The sequence below is a fragment of the Ischnura elegans genome, chromosome 7 (assembly GCF_921293095.1).
Source record: "Ischnura elegans chromosome 7, ioIscEleg1.1, whole genome shotgun sequence".
NCBI classification, from domain to species: Eukaryota; Metazoa; Arthropoda; class Insecta; order Odonata; family Coenagrionidae; genus Ischnura; species Ischnura elegans.
The window spans coordinates 45,205,680-45,220,974 of record NC_060252.1 but is presented as its reverse complement, the minus strand read 5'-3'; the positions used below and the strand labels follow the sequence as shown (position 1 = coordinate 45,220,974).

At 38.7% G+C, this 15,295-nt stretch overlaps 1 protein-coding gene across 3 annotated transcripts in view; it reads left to right on the top strand.

Annotated features, from left to right (window-relative positions):
• LOC124161944 (ankyrin repeat and SAM domain-containing protein 1A-like) overlaps positions 1 to 15,295 on the top strand; it is a 228,709-nt gene that overhangs the window by 24,427 nt on the left and 188,987 nt on the right. The window lies entirely within an intron of this gene.

Below are 15,295 nucleotides of genomic sequence, written 5' to 3'. Positions count from 1 at the left end.
AAGCTAAAAATGTTATTTAATGGTGATCTGCTTGCAGAATTAGAAAATAGTATGGGAATTTGTTCTAGGTTAAAATTTATTTTACCAAGTTCGTAGAATTATTAGTAGTTAGTAGATATTAAGAAGGCATTGGGGCCAAGATTTTGTGATTTGTCTTTCGTAGTTTGTTATGTTCATATTCAACCCTTCGGGGATTCCATCGGCACTACTGAATTCAAAGGTGATGCTTCATTTCAAATCATTTTATGAATTGATTGAATCATATGCATGCATTGATGAAATAGGGCTAATGCTAAAAAATAGAAAAAGATCTGTTGACTTTGTCGCAAAACTTTTTTCGATACCTTTTTGACGTTTTTATCGTTACCTCTCCGGAGTGAGTCCAATTCATGACTTCGGTCGATGTGAATAAAAATTGTTACGCCGTTGAGTACCTATTTTTGAGGAGGCCATTCGTATATTTTGAAACCCAATGATTTCTGCCATTCCAGATGTGGCGTAGATTTTTCTAAAGGTATTACTTTCCATGCATGGATAGTGTGTGGAGGACATATTTTGCGGATAATTTCGTCCTTGAGTATATTTTATTTAAAAAGTATCTCCATTTTATAGCCTTCTTATTTTAATTCATTTTAGGAAAACATTATAAACCCTTCATATTAAATGAAGGCCAAACAAGGTGCCAATTTTGTGAATGAGAACGTGAATTTTAATCTGCACAGTCAGGTTTTGAAAAAAAAATCGCTGACTGTAGTGAAAGTTTTGGATAATGACGGTGTAAATATTATTGTTATTCCCGCGTTAAGTACCATAGATTAGTCTTCCTGGTTTGCGAGAATGTCATATTTACCTTTTGGTCCACTATTTGGTGGAAAATTGTGATATTAAATCTCCAAAGTTGATAGAACTGCTTACACCGTGAACCTGTTGTAGATTAGTTTTAATTTTAGGTTATTGCTCCTCCTATTAATTCTTTATGCCTAAAAGATATCACATATATCACAGTCACTTTAGTACTTCATTCAGTGATTATAGCAATGATGATTGAATCGCTGAATTTAAAAATACCGAGTACAGTGTTTTCTTCTAGAATAAAATTTATTCGACCGAACTCGTAGATATTAAGTAGGAAATGGGGCCAATATTTTATAAATTTGTCTCTCGTAGTCCGTTTCCTTCTGGGCCATTCTCGATTAATTCTTCTGCTTTGTCTTCCTCTGTGCAGTGATTTCCCAACACTTCCTCTATCCATGACTCATGGCTAACTCTCTTTCGTCATTGCTGATATGAGGGTTATTCATTCGAGAGAGTGAAAGTATTTGACAGTGCTAACTGCGCGCTCTTTCCTTAATGCAACTTCCCCAAAGTTTTATCTTCTTGAATGAGCTATTGTGGTCTGCGGATCGTCCATTAATTCAAGCCATTTTATCAAAAGTTCTTTTCGTGCCGTGAGTGACTTGGCGCTTAGTTGTTCTTCCTTTTTAGGCGCTCTTTTCAGTGTTGTGGAATTATATTGCGCGTCCTTCCGTCTCTCCCTCCAGAAAACCTTAATGCGCTCTTTTTGGAATTTCACGGAATATCGGCGTCGAGGGTCTTTGTTAGTGGTCTTTTTCACGACAGAAAGGCAGTATGGTGAATGATAAAGCGTTTTCCCGACGAATTCCTTTGGTGAAATCTACCTGGTCTCTGCACCGGATCGAAAAATAAAATGCTGTCGATATTTTGAATTAAATTTTGCCTCTTACTTGGAGTACCACAGTGGGGCCAATTGAATGGGGGTCGGGGCGGGCACACCGCGAAATTATTAAAATGTTAATCGTTTGATGCAGTAAAAACATTTAGCTAACCGACCAAGTCGTAAAAACGCAAATTAAAATTCTATATATACATCTACACAATACCCCGCTTAAAAGGCGTGTGGCAGGGAGTGTTAGGACACCAGCCGTTCTTACACAAAAAGTAAGTGCTCTAAGGTAATTACGATTAGCAATTATTGAAGTTGTTTATGGTTCGAGGGAAAAACGAATTCACATACCTAACCATTCGGCGAAGCATCTCTCTTAATGTATCGCTTCTGTCGTTAAAAGTTCATGTAAGGTGACAAGTATTTCGATATTTTCGTCATATATAATCTTATGAATAATTATTTTACATTTAATTCACCGAGAAAATCTGAAATCATTCATGATTGTAATAATTTGGCAAACATAGGTATCTCTTTTAATCCTATTTTTGGTGAGGTGCCAATGGCTTAAAATGTTAACAGTAATGATGAATTACCGCATTTTGCTGTTGGCCGAGAAAAGATTATGTCGGACCTGGAAATATGGTGGGGTTCTAATAAGATGAACTTCGTGTCACTGCGAAAGATATCTATTCTCAATTGCTCCAGTAATCTGAACCTTGCGAGCAGACCCCTAGTCTCTAGCGGCGCCCAGCCTAATTCGTTTAACATCTGTGTGACGCTTTCTGTGCCCCCGTAGCAGTTTTTGACGAGTTGCACGGAGAAATAATAATAATGTTGTCTTTATTACAAGCGAGTTTAATACTAGATTGTTCTTTCTTATATTTCACTTGTTTGAAAGCACAAACACCCATGCCCTCGGTGTTGGTAAATCCACTTAACCCGCAGAGGGAGTGCGGCGAAATGTAATATTAGAAGGCGCGCGGGGTGTCATGGACACCCCAAAGAAAATATTTTTTCTCTTTCCTTGGAATGATATAGTTATGCTGTGTTCTTTTTAATATAGGTCCACCGAATTAAATCGATACTAATAATTATTCTTGTTTAATAAAGAAGAACCATGGGTGATGTATATCCCGCGCGCCCTTTCGCGGGTTAAGGGGAATTGGAACCCTTTCTGTACGCTTGTTGTCAATAATGAATCCAATCGAAAGTGATAGCTTCGACCCCAAAATATTTATGCCCATGTGCATGTTGTCGTTGGCTGATTGCAGTCTGTAAAGCACGTCGAGGTGTCACATTGCGCAAGTTGACCCGAGTGTCGGCAGGGCGTCATTCGGTGCGACGCGGTCACTTGACTTCTTTTCAGGAAGCCATTGCCTCTTTTCCCCCATTATTTTCCATCCTCGTTGAAGCGAGTGGGTCCCGCGCCAACTCTCGCGAGTGCAACGGGGTGCATTGATCTGCCCAGGGCATTCCACTCGCTTGAGTCTGGTGCGGAAAGATATCGGATCAAGTTGAGGTTTTCGTCTGTGCCCGTACCCATAGAAGTCGCGATGTCCCCCACCCGCCGTGTCGCTTGGCGCGAAAAAGGAATATGAAAGTAATGGCATGGAATAGAGATGGGACAAATCCCTCTATCGAAGAGCGAGCTGCGATTAATCCCAATGTCAGGCTAATGTTAGTATGAACTTAGTGCAGCCATAACCGTATTTTGAGAATATTCTAGAGTTACAGTAAAGAAAATTAAATCAGAATAACGTTTACTTTATTTCATGATCGCAGATGGAAGAATTCATCAAGTCCGGTTTTCATGCTCTGAAAATATTTAACCAGACGTTATAAAAATGTACGGAGGGGCCTTGTTATTAATGAATACTTCTCTTCCAAACGATATTATTAATGAATACCTTGCTTTATCATAAAATAAATGACTTGGATAAGAACATTATTTAAAGTATGCGTAAAAAATGATGAATAATCTTGAATTGATTATTCATCCACCAGTTTCGGTTAAAATCTTGCTGATCGAATCAAAATTTAATAACACCCCTATCGAAAACATATTTCGGCTGCGAATTCGTCATACGCCCGAAATCTCTGCTGCAACATTGTTTTCTGTTTTTTATCGTTTTTAGGAGTTTAGGCTGTATTAAAATAAGACAAGTATAGGTATTTGTTAACAATCAGTATTTTTGGGAGGCTTTATTATTTTTGTGAATTTTAATTTTTAACATTTCTCATGGAGCGTTTCTGGAAAACATAATTGATCGTCGAATTAAGTTAAAAAGCAGAATGAGATTTAACATGCAATTTTTAAGCCTTTGAAGTTAAAATTATGTTTATTATAATTAGTGAACTTATGAAATGATTCTGACTAGCTGGCTCTCAATTTCAATTATTGGCTGATTTCATTTTGAATTTTATTTGGATGGGCTAATGTAAGGGGTTCAGTATTCCAGGGAGCCTTCCAATGAAGTCCTTCCGTTTTTTCCTACTAGACATCCTCTCTCTCTAACGTCGCTAAATATTGGTCATCTTGCTGACGAATTAGACTGTGAACATAGATTACTAGAGAAATTTTAATCGCAAAGTTCCCATTGATTCGGGTTTGTATAAGTTTTCTTAGTCTCTATTGAATGAACTGTGGTATGTTTTAGGGCCAAAATTTTCTTGGGTGTTCTTATTTCTTAAAGGTATTTCATATTCCTCAAAACCGTTGTTCACAATAGGCTTCATTGATTTTCGTGCTTTTTGCCTCGGTGTTATGGCTTAAATGTCAGTCCAACATCTTTATGTATTTTAAATTATTGAATTTAATAGAAGAATTGCCTTGATATACTTTGAGTCAGGTTCATCAAGTATCTACGATGGACATTAATAATGAATACCTCCCCTTACCTCGTAGTAATTCTTTATTCATAGCTGATTTCCATTATGGGGATGATGTGTATTTCAATAGAAATTGATACTGTTATCCACGATTTCCTTCCGTCTTCATCGTCTTTAATCCGAGAATTTAATGACTTTAATTTCCGTAGTTTTTTCTACTACAATTTTGCTCAATGCTGCTCAATGAAGCACGATTATAGCTTGAGATTTCGGGGGGAGCGTTCAGAGTTGGTCGCTAAAATTTTCGGTTATGGTCAATTTTGCTCTGATAATTTTGAAGCTTGAGAACCTTCGGATTTGCGGTCGCGTGCGCTTGTATTCGGACATATTGATTGGATCAAACCGAGAAACAAGCAAATTATACCGGTTCTTGGTGAAATTTTCGTAAATAATGACGCCTCCGAGCGATCAAGGTCGTACCAATTCTCGTCGTTTTTGTTAATGCATGGTGTTCAATGCGTTATTGAATTGTTCCTAATATATGGACTCATTTTAACTAAAGTGAATATTTTGAGGGTCATAATATTTTTGTACCAGAAAAAAATTCCGGCTATATTGTTGGCTCCGTTTATGTGAAAGGTGGCTGCAGAAACAGTTTTTGTGGTCTAGTACACTTTTTGGGCAAAAGGTTCTGTACTTGACTGAAAATGGTTCCTAATCGCGGAACCATATAGGAATTACATAGCGAACCCTTTTTAATTATTTCGATAAATTTATTATTCCTCTCCGTTATTACTAGTAGTTCTTATACTCTGGCCATATATTATCTTGTGGTATATTCAATTTTTTCCAGTTTTGTGCAACCAGCTCCCACATTTATTGATGAACTTGAATTTTCTTTAGTATTTTCGTCGTCGATTAGCTTCGGTGTTGAGTTTAACCGTCACGTGAAAAATATGCAGCTTCTCAAGCTATATTCATTTTTATGAGCTGTTTTCTAACTGAACCATCCGTATTATGTCTCATAATGAGCATTTTCTTAATCAATTAAATGTTTACATGTCTTAGTTTTACTGCTTTTTGCAGTTTTTGAGCGTTAATTATTTTTGTGGAGACTCCTAATTTGACCGCCATATATTTGAAGTCAATTTGAAGAGAAATAAAATGCGAATTGAAATTTTTGGTCTTTTATTTCTATCCAAATTTAAAGATTGCATTGTTCTATTTCCCAGAGTAATTTTAATAAAATTGTGATGTCAATTTCATAGGAAATATTTGGAATGCTAGAAACATTAAGGTATTAATGTTCTACGTTGCAGTCGTAAATTTAACTTTGTTTTGTACCCTACCTACCTCCACGCTCAAATAGTTTTTATTCTCAATCCGTGCTTCTGCCTATCATTGGTCGTGCCATCATTTTCATGGTTGAAAAGATTTTGCAAGAAGCTTAAATCTAAATTGCGAAAAAAAATAAAGTGCGAAAAAAATCTCAAACTGAATGAAATATTAATGATAGGTGACATAGAACTAATAGCTTTTCCTACCTCTCCACTATTTTCCATTTAAATGTGTAGGGTGTTGAGTAGGTTACCCCGTCTGTTATTCGGTTCATTGTTTTTGTCTTGTTAGATGTTTGTGAGCGTAATGAAAGTGCTTTGAATGGAATAAAATAGGTTATCTTTTATGAATCTAAAGCGAATATTTTTGTTAATTCCTCAGTTTGGCGATTACACCTTTTCATTAGTTTTATTAAAATGAATATCATTTTCCAGGAAGTTCACCGTCTTGGGCATATTTCCAATTCTTAGTCTATCCCATCCAGGCGTGCTGTTTTCTGTTCCATCTTCCTTAAAGAAATCGATATTGCGCTCTTGACTAGCCTCCCAGACGCGCACTCATGGAAATTATAATTGAAAGTTTTACATCGAAAGAGGTTGATGAAGTTGATTTTTTTTTCGTTTAAGCAGGAACGTTTGCCTGCTCCGCTTTTTGATTTTAGAATTGCCTCTCTTTTGTTTAGTGATATTATTTCGTGCTTTCTTATACGAAGGAACTCGGAGGAGTAAGAAAATTTGACGATTTCATGTGCCATTCCTGTAATGTGGATGGATATTAATTTCTCTGCAGAGGATGTGTACCTCCTGCTCGACCGGTCTTTTTTGGGAACGGATTATTTGAGTAAAACTGATGCTATCACCTGGAAAATTTCGCGCCATATTAATTAGACCATTTTTATTTTCCTGTGCCTCAAATATTGTAATTTTATTGTTTTATTATTTTTCCAAATTCAATAATTTAAATTTGAGATACATACAAATGTTGAACATGGTGTACTCTGCTTTCCCTGAAATTTTTAAGATGTTATCATTAATTTTACGCCTGAAATCCTTCACAAAAATCGTAATCTTGAATACTTTTAATTGTAAACATGTCAGAATAATCAGGGATATAAACTGTAAAGGGATATAGTCTTTCAAAAGCCTTTTCATACGAAGTAAAATTGTAAATAGTGTCATTAATGTGAAGCAAGTCTGTTGTTATCGTTTGAGAATTTTTTATCATCTTCAACGATTAATTGCTTCCTAACGCGAATTGTGCTCATTCAACCACCAATTGGAATTTTTTAAGCATTGGACCTATGGTCTTATATATAGGAAATTTATTTATTTGAAACAAAAGAATTTCAATAATAATAGCACTTAGTTCTATGATCAGGTAGTTGAATCATTACGGTTATGATGTGATATCTTTACCCTCGATATCCTTTGCTTGTATTAATTATGCACTGTATATTTCATGCTCTTCTTGTAATTTATTTTAATCAATCGTTGGTGGCTGCATTGCGTATACGTGCTGCTACTGCCACATTTCACCATAAAGGCCTTTTCAGGCGTGATGGAGTTCAAGCTTGTTGTCTAGTCCTTATCAATATCCAAAATGTTGAAGGGGAAAACTAATAGGATAATATGCAGAGGATCACTATGGGTAAAACTCATCGTTCCTCATCTGTTATATAGTTTGTTTGACAAAATTATCTAAATATTTACATTATCAGAAGATGTTCCGCTATCTTAAGAAATTATTCACTGTTTAGTCGCTCAATATGCAGCTTTTTAAATTTTAGACTAGCAAAATTAAGTTTGCGGAATTATAGGATTTTTTTTGGAATTTCGAACGCTTTGCGAGATCGGAATATATTACTGTATAATAATTTTGGACCCATTGCTTTCAGAGTATTCACCAATCGGAAATAAAAACTGTGTGGCGCTATATTAATGTGGAAGAAAAATATTCCCTACTCCCAATTTGTCGTTTGTCCACTTTGCTTGGATCAATGAAGCTGGGCCTCATTTTACTTGGATACCTCCACGTTCGAGATCCTTCTCTGACGCGAAGAAGCAGGAAATTCGAGTCATTGATGCAAGCCCGATGCCCCTTCTCGTCTGGCAGCGGGAGTTTTTTTTTTAGAGTGTTCTCTTTCCGTCCAGTGATTACATCGATGCTTTTTTAAGGCTGCCAGATAACGGAAAATGTGGTTCACGAGTGAAGAAGTCTATGACTACCGTTTCTTAGAAGGCTATGAAGTGGATCTCAAGTTATCTTTCCAGTTGCCGAAGAAAATATTCCTTCATTTTCGGCCGTAGTTGATAGCTTCCTTGTATTCCATCTTTCAACATATTGTATTTGTTGTGTGGCATGGTTTCTTATGCATAATACTGTTATAATTATGTCTAAGGGTGAATAACGTCCTTCGCTTTTACTAACATGATCGTTAAAATTCTTAAATACCTTGGATTTATGATTCAAACGACAATGATGCCTTCAATCCATAGCGGCGAGAGTTAAATAAATACGAATTGTCTGGGGTGGAGTTTTTCAGAGAGGCGGGTTTTATTCATGCATGACAGTCTTTACTTTAAAAAGCGGAAATGAGCATATTTGATCCATCATATGGGCATAATCAATTCTCTTGCCCAGTCGCGCCTCGGAGACCACGGCTTAATATCACTGCTGACGGATATAGCCATGTGCTCTATATGCTGGAAACAAGTTAGGATCGGGTCCTCTTGAATTCTCCACCACGACGGGGTGTGAATTCAGGCTTTAGGTGTATAGAAAAACTTTAGTTACATCGTATTCCCTATCTCTTTCAGCTTCATTTACTTCCTTACAGCATGGATTCTCTTTTCGATCAATATAATGTGAGTTGTTTAATTGTTAGCTCCATCTTTAGCTCAATTGTTAGCTGCCTTTTTCTACATTCCTACATTTTCTCCTTTACGTGGAGGAGTTATTTTCATTTTGCTTTTAGAAGTTAGGAGAACATATTTAATGGAATATTTATCCAATTCCTGTAAAAGTTTTGCCTCGATGACTCAATATTAATGAATTATTAGTGATTCCCACTTATTTGCGATGGTAAAATTATTCGTAGCCTCTATTATTCATCCAGCACCCTTTATTAGAGCCAAATAAATTGGAATAACAATGGATTGTTGCTAGAACCTTCTTCTTGTTCTTCAATCACTAGGATAATGGTATTTGAAGTCCGCAATGTCGATTTATCGTGATATATGTATTCTTTGCTTCAGCTAAATTATTTTATTTTCATTATTTGTTAAGTTAATGCTTGCAATTTGCGTTAGAAACTCTTTTCTCACCCATTTGACGTGAAGGTTCCCCCAGAAATATATCCAAACTAATTAGCCTGTAGGAAAGTAGTAGAAGTAAAGAATATGTAGTAGCTTAGCGAAAATTGCCAGCCGTATTTTTCAGGCACTTCCGCCTGTGTTGTCATCTGCAATCCGTTTTTAGGTTTGTTGTTCATCGAGGTAATTCAAGGTGTGCGATGACTCGTGAAGCCAAGTGTTCTCCTGTTCGCCATCATCCCACGAGTGTCGTCCCAGTCTCCCTCTAAAGGGCTCCTTCGCTTTCACTCGACCAATAGTCTTGAGCACTTGGCACGGGCGCTATAGGTTTTCCTCTTTGCACAAAACCCTCTTCACTCCCTCTACTCCTCTCTCTCCCTTCACCACTTCGAAGGAGGCATTCCTCTGAGGGATCGGGTTGGTGTGGCGGCTAGCGTGACGGCTTCCCATCTCGAGGGACCGAGTTCATTTCCCCCATCGGTTGAGGAGATTTCTTACCTGTATTCTGGTTCGTGCTTGGATTCTGTGTGGAGGAAAGTGTAGTACAACTTTGCGTCCGTTGGGTGAGACGTAAATGTATGTGTCTTCTTGGAAACTTTCGTAACGTGTCCGAGATGAACGCCGCGCCGGGTTTCTCTCCATCATCTCTTTGGTGCTATACTTAGGCCTCTTTTAGCACTGCTTTCCGTCTGTCGATAAGATGTACCTGTTCTCAAGGTCATTCTGGCGCCTTTCGAGCAAAGTAAGCCGATGCCGACGCCGGGTTTCTCTCCATCCTACCTTGGGTGCTTTTTTAGGACCATATCAAATAATATTTGCAGGGATTCAAACCTTTAAGCACTGGTTTCCGTACGTCGCATAAGATGTATATATTCTCATGGTCCTTCTCCGCGCCTTTCGAAAAAAGCAAGCCGAATCCGACGCCGGGTTTCTCTCCATCCTTTCTTGGGTGCTGTGTTGAGACCATAACAAGTACGGCTATCCGTTCGACGCTATAGACTTATTATCATGGCCCTCTTGACTCCTTATTACAGATTAACCAGACGTCAGCGCCGGGTTTCCATCCATCATTGCCCACTCTCTCGTGATTACTCTTTGGTACCAACCCTTCATGGCGCATTTAGTTTCTCGACATCGGTTTTCCCTCCTATTATGCATGTCCCCTACCTTCGCTTCCAGACTCATTCAGTGTGACTCGATCCCCGTGCCGTCGGATCGGGAAGCTCAGACTGTTGCAGTTCGGTTTGCCGTGGGAGAAGTGTGCCTGTGTTCAGATGGGGGTAGGGGTCCTCTCTCGCTGCTGCTTATATGGGGGTTTGTTTCCGGGCGAGGCGCGGAGGGTACGGGCGGGAGGGTGTTATGGTAGAGAGAGAGAGAGACTCAGGGGCGGTTTCCCTAGCAGCGGCGGCGGCTGCGTCAATCGATAAACAGCGGGAGGGCTGGCTGCTCGCTCGCCTTACACTCCCTCGACCCGGGAAAGGGGATGGAAGGGGCTCTAGGAGAGGGGGGTAAAGAGAGAGAGGGGGAAGGGGGTTCGGTGCGTCGGATGGAGGGGAGGGGGATGTTCGGAAGGGGTGGAGGAGGGAACGCCCTCCGATGGCTGGTGTAAAGGGTGGACGATTGATTATTTTGACTCTGTGCTCTAAAACCAACGATAATGCTCGTGATATGTAGCGCGCACGTTGCTACAACCTCGTGTTTATGATTCAGATTGATAGAAAGGCTAGCTAGAAAGTGTGGGCAATAAAAATGGGCACATGTATCTGTTTTATATTATTGTCAATTGTGATGGAGTTAAAAAAAATAAAGAGACCCGTATCTTTTCTTTTTCGCACCGTCGCCTAAGTCTCGAGACATTCTCGTCGAAAATCGACGGCCTTAACCCTTTCGAAGGTAAGTCGATGACGTCAAAAACTCATCTACTTCGGCCTCGGCCATGTGCATGGGTTCCGTGAGGTTGATCTTTACACTCTTTTCAACGATTCCATCCATCAATCGAGGGCGGTACATTGCGAATATATTCATTCAAAAATAATTACTATATTAATAAAATAAGACTTTCGTAATTTATTAATTCTCGCTCCTTAAAAATGTTACGTTAAAAATTGAAAGGAGTGTGTAAAGTGAGAGGAAATGAATATTTTTGTCCGTGAAAAGTCAGGGAATTGGAAATCGGTAGGCTTGTAACAACCCTGCGGAGGAGCCCTCATAAATTCTTTATGAGCTTGGGGTCTTTCTATCTTGCTCGATTTCTTCATTCAGCCTGGCTTGTGCGTGAGCCATTGTGCTCCCTCTCTAAATCTCAGCCTGTTCTCATCCTCCGCCCGCCCACTTTACCAACAGTTTTTCGACGTCTTTAGTTTCAGCATGGCGTGGATTTTCCATAACCTTATCATTTGTCTCGTAATTGTTCACCTTTGTAAACACCAGCATAAACCGTTCGTCTTGTTATTTCCTTTTCGTCAATCGTTTTCTTCGTTGGGCTATTCCCCGTTAACATGCTGTGCGTTTAAAATTGCTTAAATATTTATGGTCATGTGAAATACCCTAAGTAATGACCAAAAACTCATGCATGCCCGGATACATTTGACTTAAACCATTATTATATCCATAATGGGTTTAGCGGCAGAAAGAAAAGCAATAGGGGTCCAATTCTTCTTAAGGAGTTTTTTTTTCGATAAGAGGGAAAATAAGGCAATAAAGTCATAGTCAAGTAAATATTTGGTCTTGTCGAAGTCAAAATCGGTCATTTTAAGCATAATTTTCGTTGAAGCATTGCACAAATTTTTATTTTGAAGCATTGCACAAATTTTTATTTAAAACGTAGTGCATTTTAGAGTCCACATCAGGAAACTAGAAACTAATTATGTGGAAGCAAACCACGCATTTTTCATCACTAAAGAGTCATCATCAGGTCAGCTTCCAAGCCATATCTGATCAAGAACAAGAATGTAGACTTATGATGTCACGCTATTGTTGAGAAATCTATTGTTTGTTTCAGGTTAATTAAATTTTGGACTGTAAAAGACCACTTATTGTGACTTACCACTTATTATCCGTCTATTTGAAGTACTTTTGTAGTCTGTCTACCCATTGCTCAGCCATCGGAAGCACTACGCTTAACTTTTACAAAACTTATAAAACCAGTAATCTCACCACAAAGTGACTCAACCCGAAGGTTTATCAGGATGAATGACGGTAGGGCTAACGTGAGGCTAAGTCACATGTGTGTGAATTTCACTTATTCAGGGTAGAAGGATCATTTTTTTCCTTGGGCCCCCTCTTACTTCGAGGATTTTGGTTTGGTTCTGATCGGAGGTATTCGGTATTTGAATCCAGGGCAGCCCTACTGTCTATCTTCTACTTAATGAACTAGCTGGTACTTTTAGGCTACCAAGTTCCCATAAATACCGTACCCACTGTTTATGTACTCATACTGCATCCTCGCCCTCGTCCCATTTCGTCAGTGTCCAAAATAGGACTGAAAATTAATGCTGGTTTTTCTGTGGGGCACGTGGGCTGTGCCAGTGATGGCCGGTATTATCTCGAGAGCCTCTCGCAAGCATGTGCTGGAACCATTTTCCTGTCTATATAAAGAACGGAAGAAGAAGCAGGAGCTACAACGGGCCGAGAACACCCGGTGATCCTTCGGCTACCTACCCCGCCAAGACTGCGGTGAACAGTGGCTTATTATTCCATCGAAAGGGGAAACGTTAACCATCAGCCGTAACGATACGATATCGCCTCCACCTTTTAGCAGCTCATTTTACTTGCGGCTAGGTTTGCAGACTGGGATCTCAATGAGCTATTGTAATCTAGAGTTAAGAGGAAGCGTCAATCTCGCTCGACCTGTCTTGTTGCGAATTGATGACTTACACTAGTACCTTGAAAAGTACACTAATTACCTTGTAAAGTTTTTCCTCAGTTTTTTCTCATGTGTAAAATTTTTATTTCTGATTCAGAATATAAATTTCATATTTTGACAAGCTTTAGCTGTAGGTATGTACTCAGGAAGTTTCAAGGTGGAAACGTTAGGTTAAACCAATAATTTTTCGCAAAAAAAAGACGATTTGACCGGTCGACCGGAACGGATACGTCCAATGAAGTCAGCTCGTATTTATCGTTCCATTACCGCCTCCAATCTTCTTTTATAACTTCTTAAATAACACTCGGCTGAGCATTGATGAAGGCATGGACTGGAAAGGAGCAACATATTGACATATCAAGACACAGGCAACAATAAAGAGGAAACGCACTTGCATTTTATGTCCTCCTTTCTCAATAAGCAGCCATAGAATTTTTCATTCGCTTCTATACAAATACCTGCGTGTATTGGTGTGCTTTAGGTAGAGAGAACAATCTTCACATTTCAGAAATGAATTCTTTTACTCTTTTGTAAAAGAATATCTGGAATGGGAAAATTTTGTTCTCGCCTCTGTACTAATCATATAATTTAATGTCAATTTGTCCCCCTGTTCTGGTCGCGTGACATTTTGAAGGATCACTATGTGGCGCGCAGCTATTTGTAGTGTTGCTATTTCCTTAAGAGGTGTCCGTGAAAATATGTTCAGATGGTGTTAATGGAAGGCTGATGGAAAGTTTCCTTTTTCCTTCTGTTTTCACCAATGCCGTGTTAATATTTTCTTTGAAATTCATATACCATTATGTTTTCATAGATTTTCGTAGATACTCAATGAGCCGAAAAGTTTACAAATATATGATAATTTTTGCAAATATATTTTCAAGGAATACGCTTCATATTTATTTCTCCTGTCGCTGTTAATATTCCTTTTTTATTATTACTCTAATATATCCTGATTCCCGATCTATATGTGCTTGCCCATCAAATTTTTGAAATATCCGATGGTATAGTTTGGTAAATGCATATAATGAACTGTAGTATTCTCTGTTATTATTCGATTTATCACGTTACATTTACCAGTGGCAAATGACAAACGTTATTTTTATTTTCACGGAAAAGAGCGTTTTTTTTATGTATTTCAAAAAGCCAATTCAATGCCAAAAATCAATTTCTCGCCGAATCCGTAGTATGAACAAATTTATTTCCCCCTAGTTTTAGCAAGATATCTGAATTATTTAGGCAAAGAGCATCGATTTTTCCCATTGAAATTAAGTATGTCCCAATGGATTGAGTAAATCCAATCCCAATTAAGTAAATTCGCAATGGATTAACTATGTTCTCCTTTATGCAATGGCTCGTTATCCACCGATTTTTTATGTAAAACATCTGGGAAACACCTGCTGTAGCTTTTCTATATTTTTATTATTTAACCTATTGATATAGCAAGTGAGGCGTTTTAAGTTTTTTTATAATTTTGTGATGTAAACTTCTAGTTTACATGATGTAAACTTCAAGTTTACATCACTCTTACAAAATTTCCTAGAGTTCTAGAAATGATTTTATTGTGATATTTAAAAAATATTATATTTTCGCAAAATTTAATAGTATAATACCGTGCGCAAACAATTACTGTTATGACTAATTACTTTTTTACGGACCTTTTTGCAAGACCAGTCGTTGTGCATTACGTAGATTTTGATGCAAAGTCGGCCTCAGATATAGATTTCCGCCGGAAAGGCCTTAATGAGGAGCAGGGGGAAGATTCAGGGAGGCATGGGACCGGATGACTCGGATCTATGGCTCTCCGGAACATCCCGCAGCCCGAGTATCCAGTGGCTTATTAGCTCCCATTGTGTGCCCCTCCGGCCTTCTTAAGCCTCCTCTGGCTTAGCCGGGACGCAACGTCTCTGTCTCTGGTGATATCGAGAGGACGGAGGTTGTACCAAGTAGCTCACGGACGCGGCTGCCTTGCGTCACGACCCATTAGCCATGGAAAAAAGGCGTCACGCTTAAGGAGCGGAGGTTTAGCAAGATGGCGGGTGAAGGAAGGTGCCTAGGAACCATGACTACCCCCTTTGTCAAATCCTCGATGCCACACCATGAGGAATTCTTCGAAGAATATGTAGGTTTAAAAGGGTATTTACCGCGGAATAGGTTACGCAAGGACTTATTCGTAAAGGATACTTAATAAACGCAACGATAAGTTAGGCGTTTCAGGTTTGGAAAAGTGACGGGTTAATGTCTTTTCGCTCTTTTCTTCTCATAGTT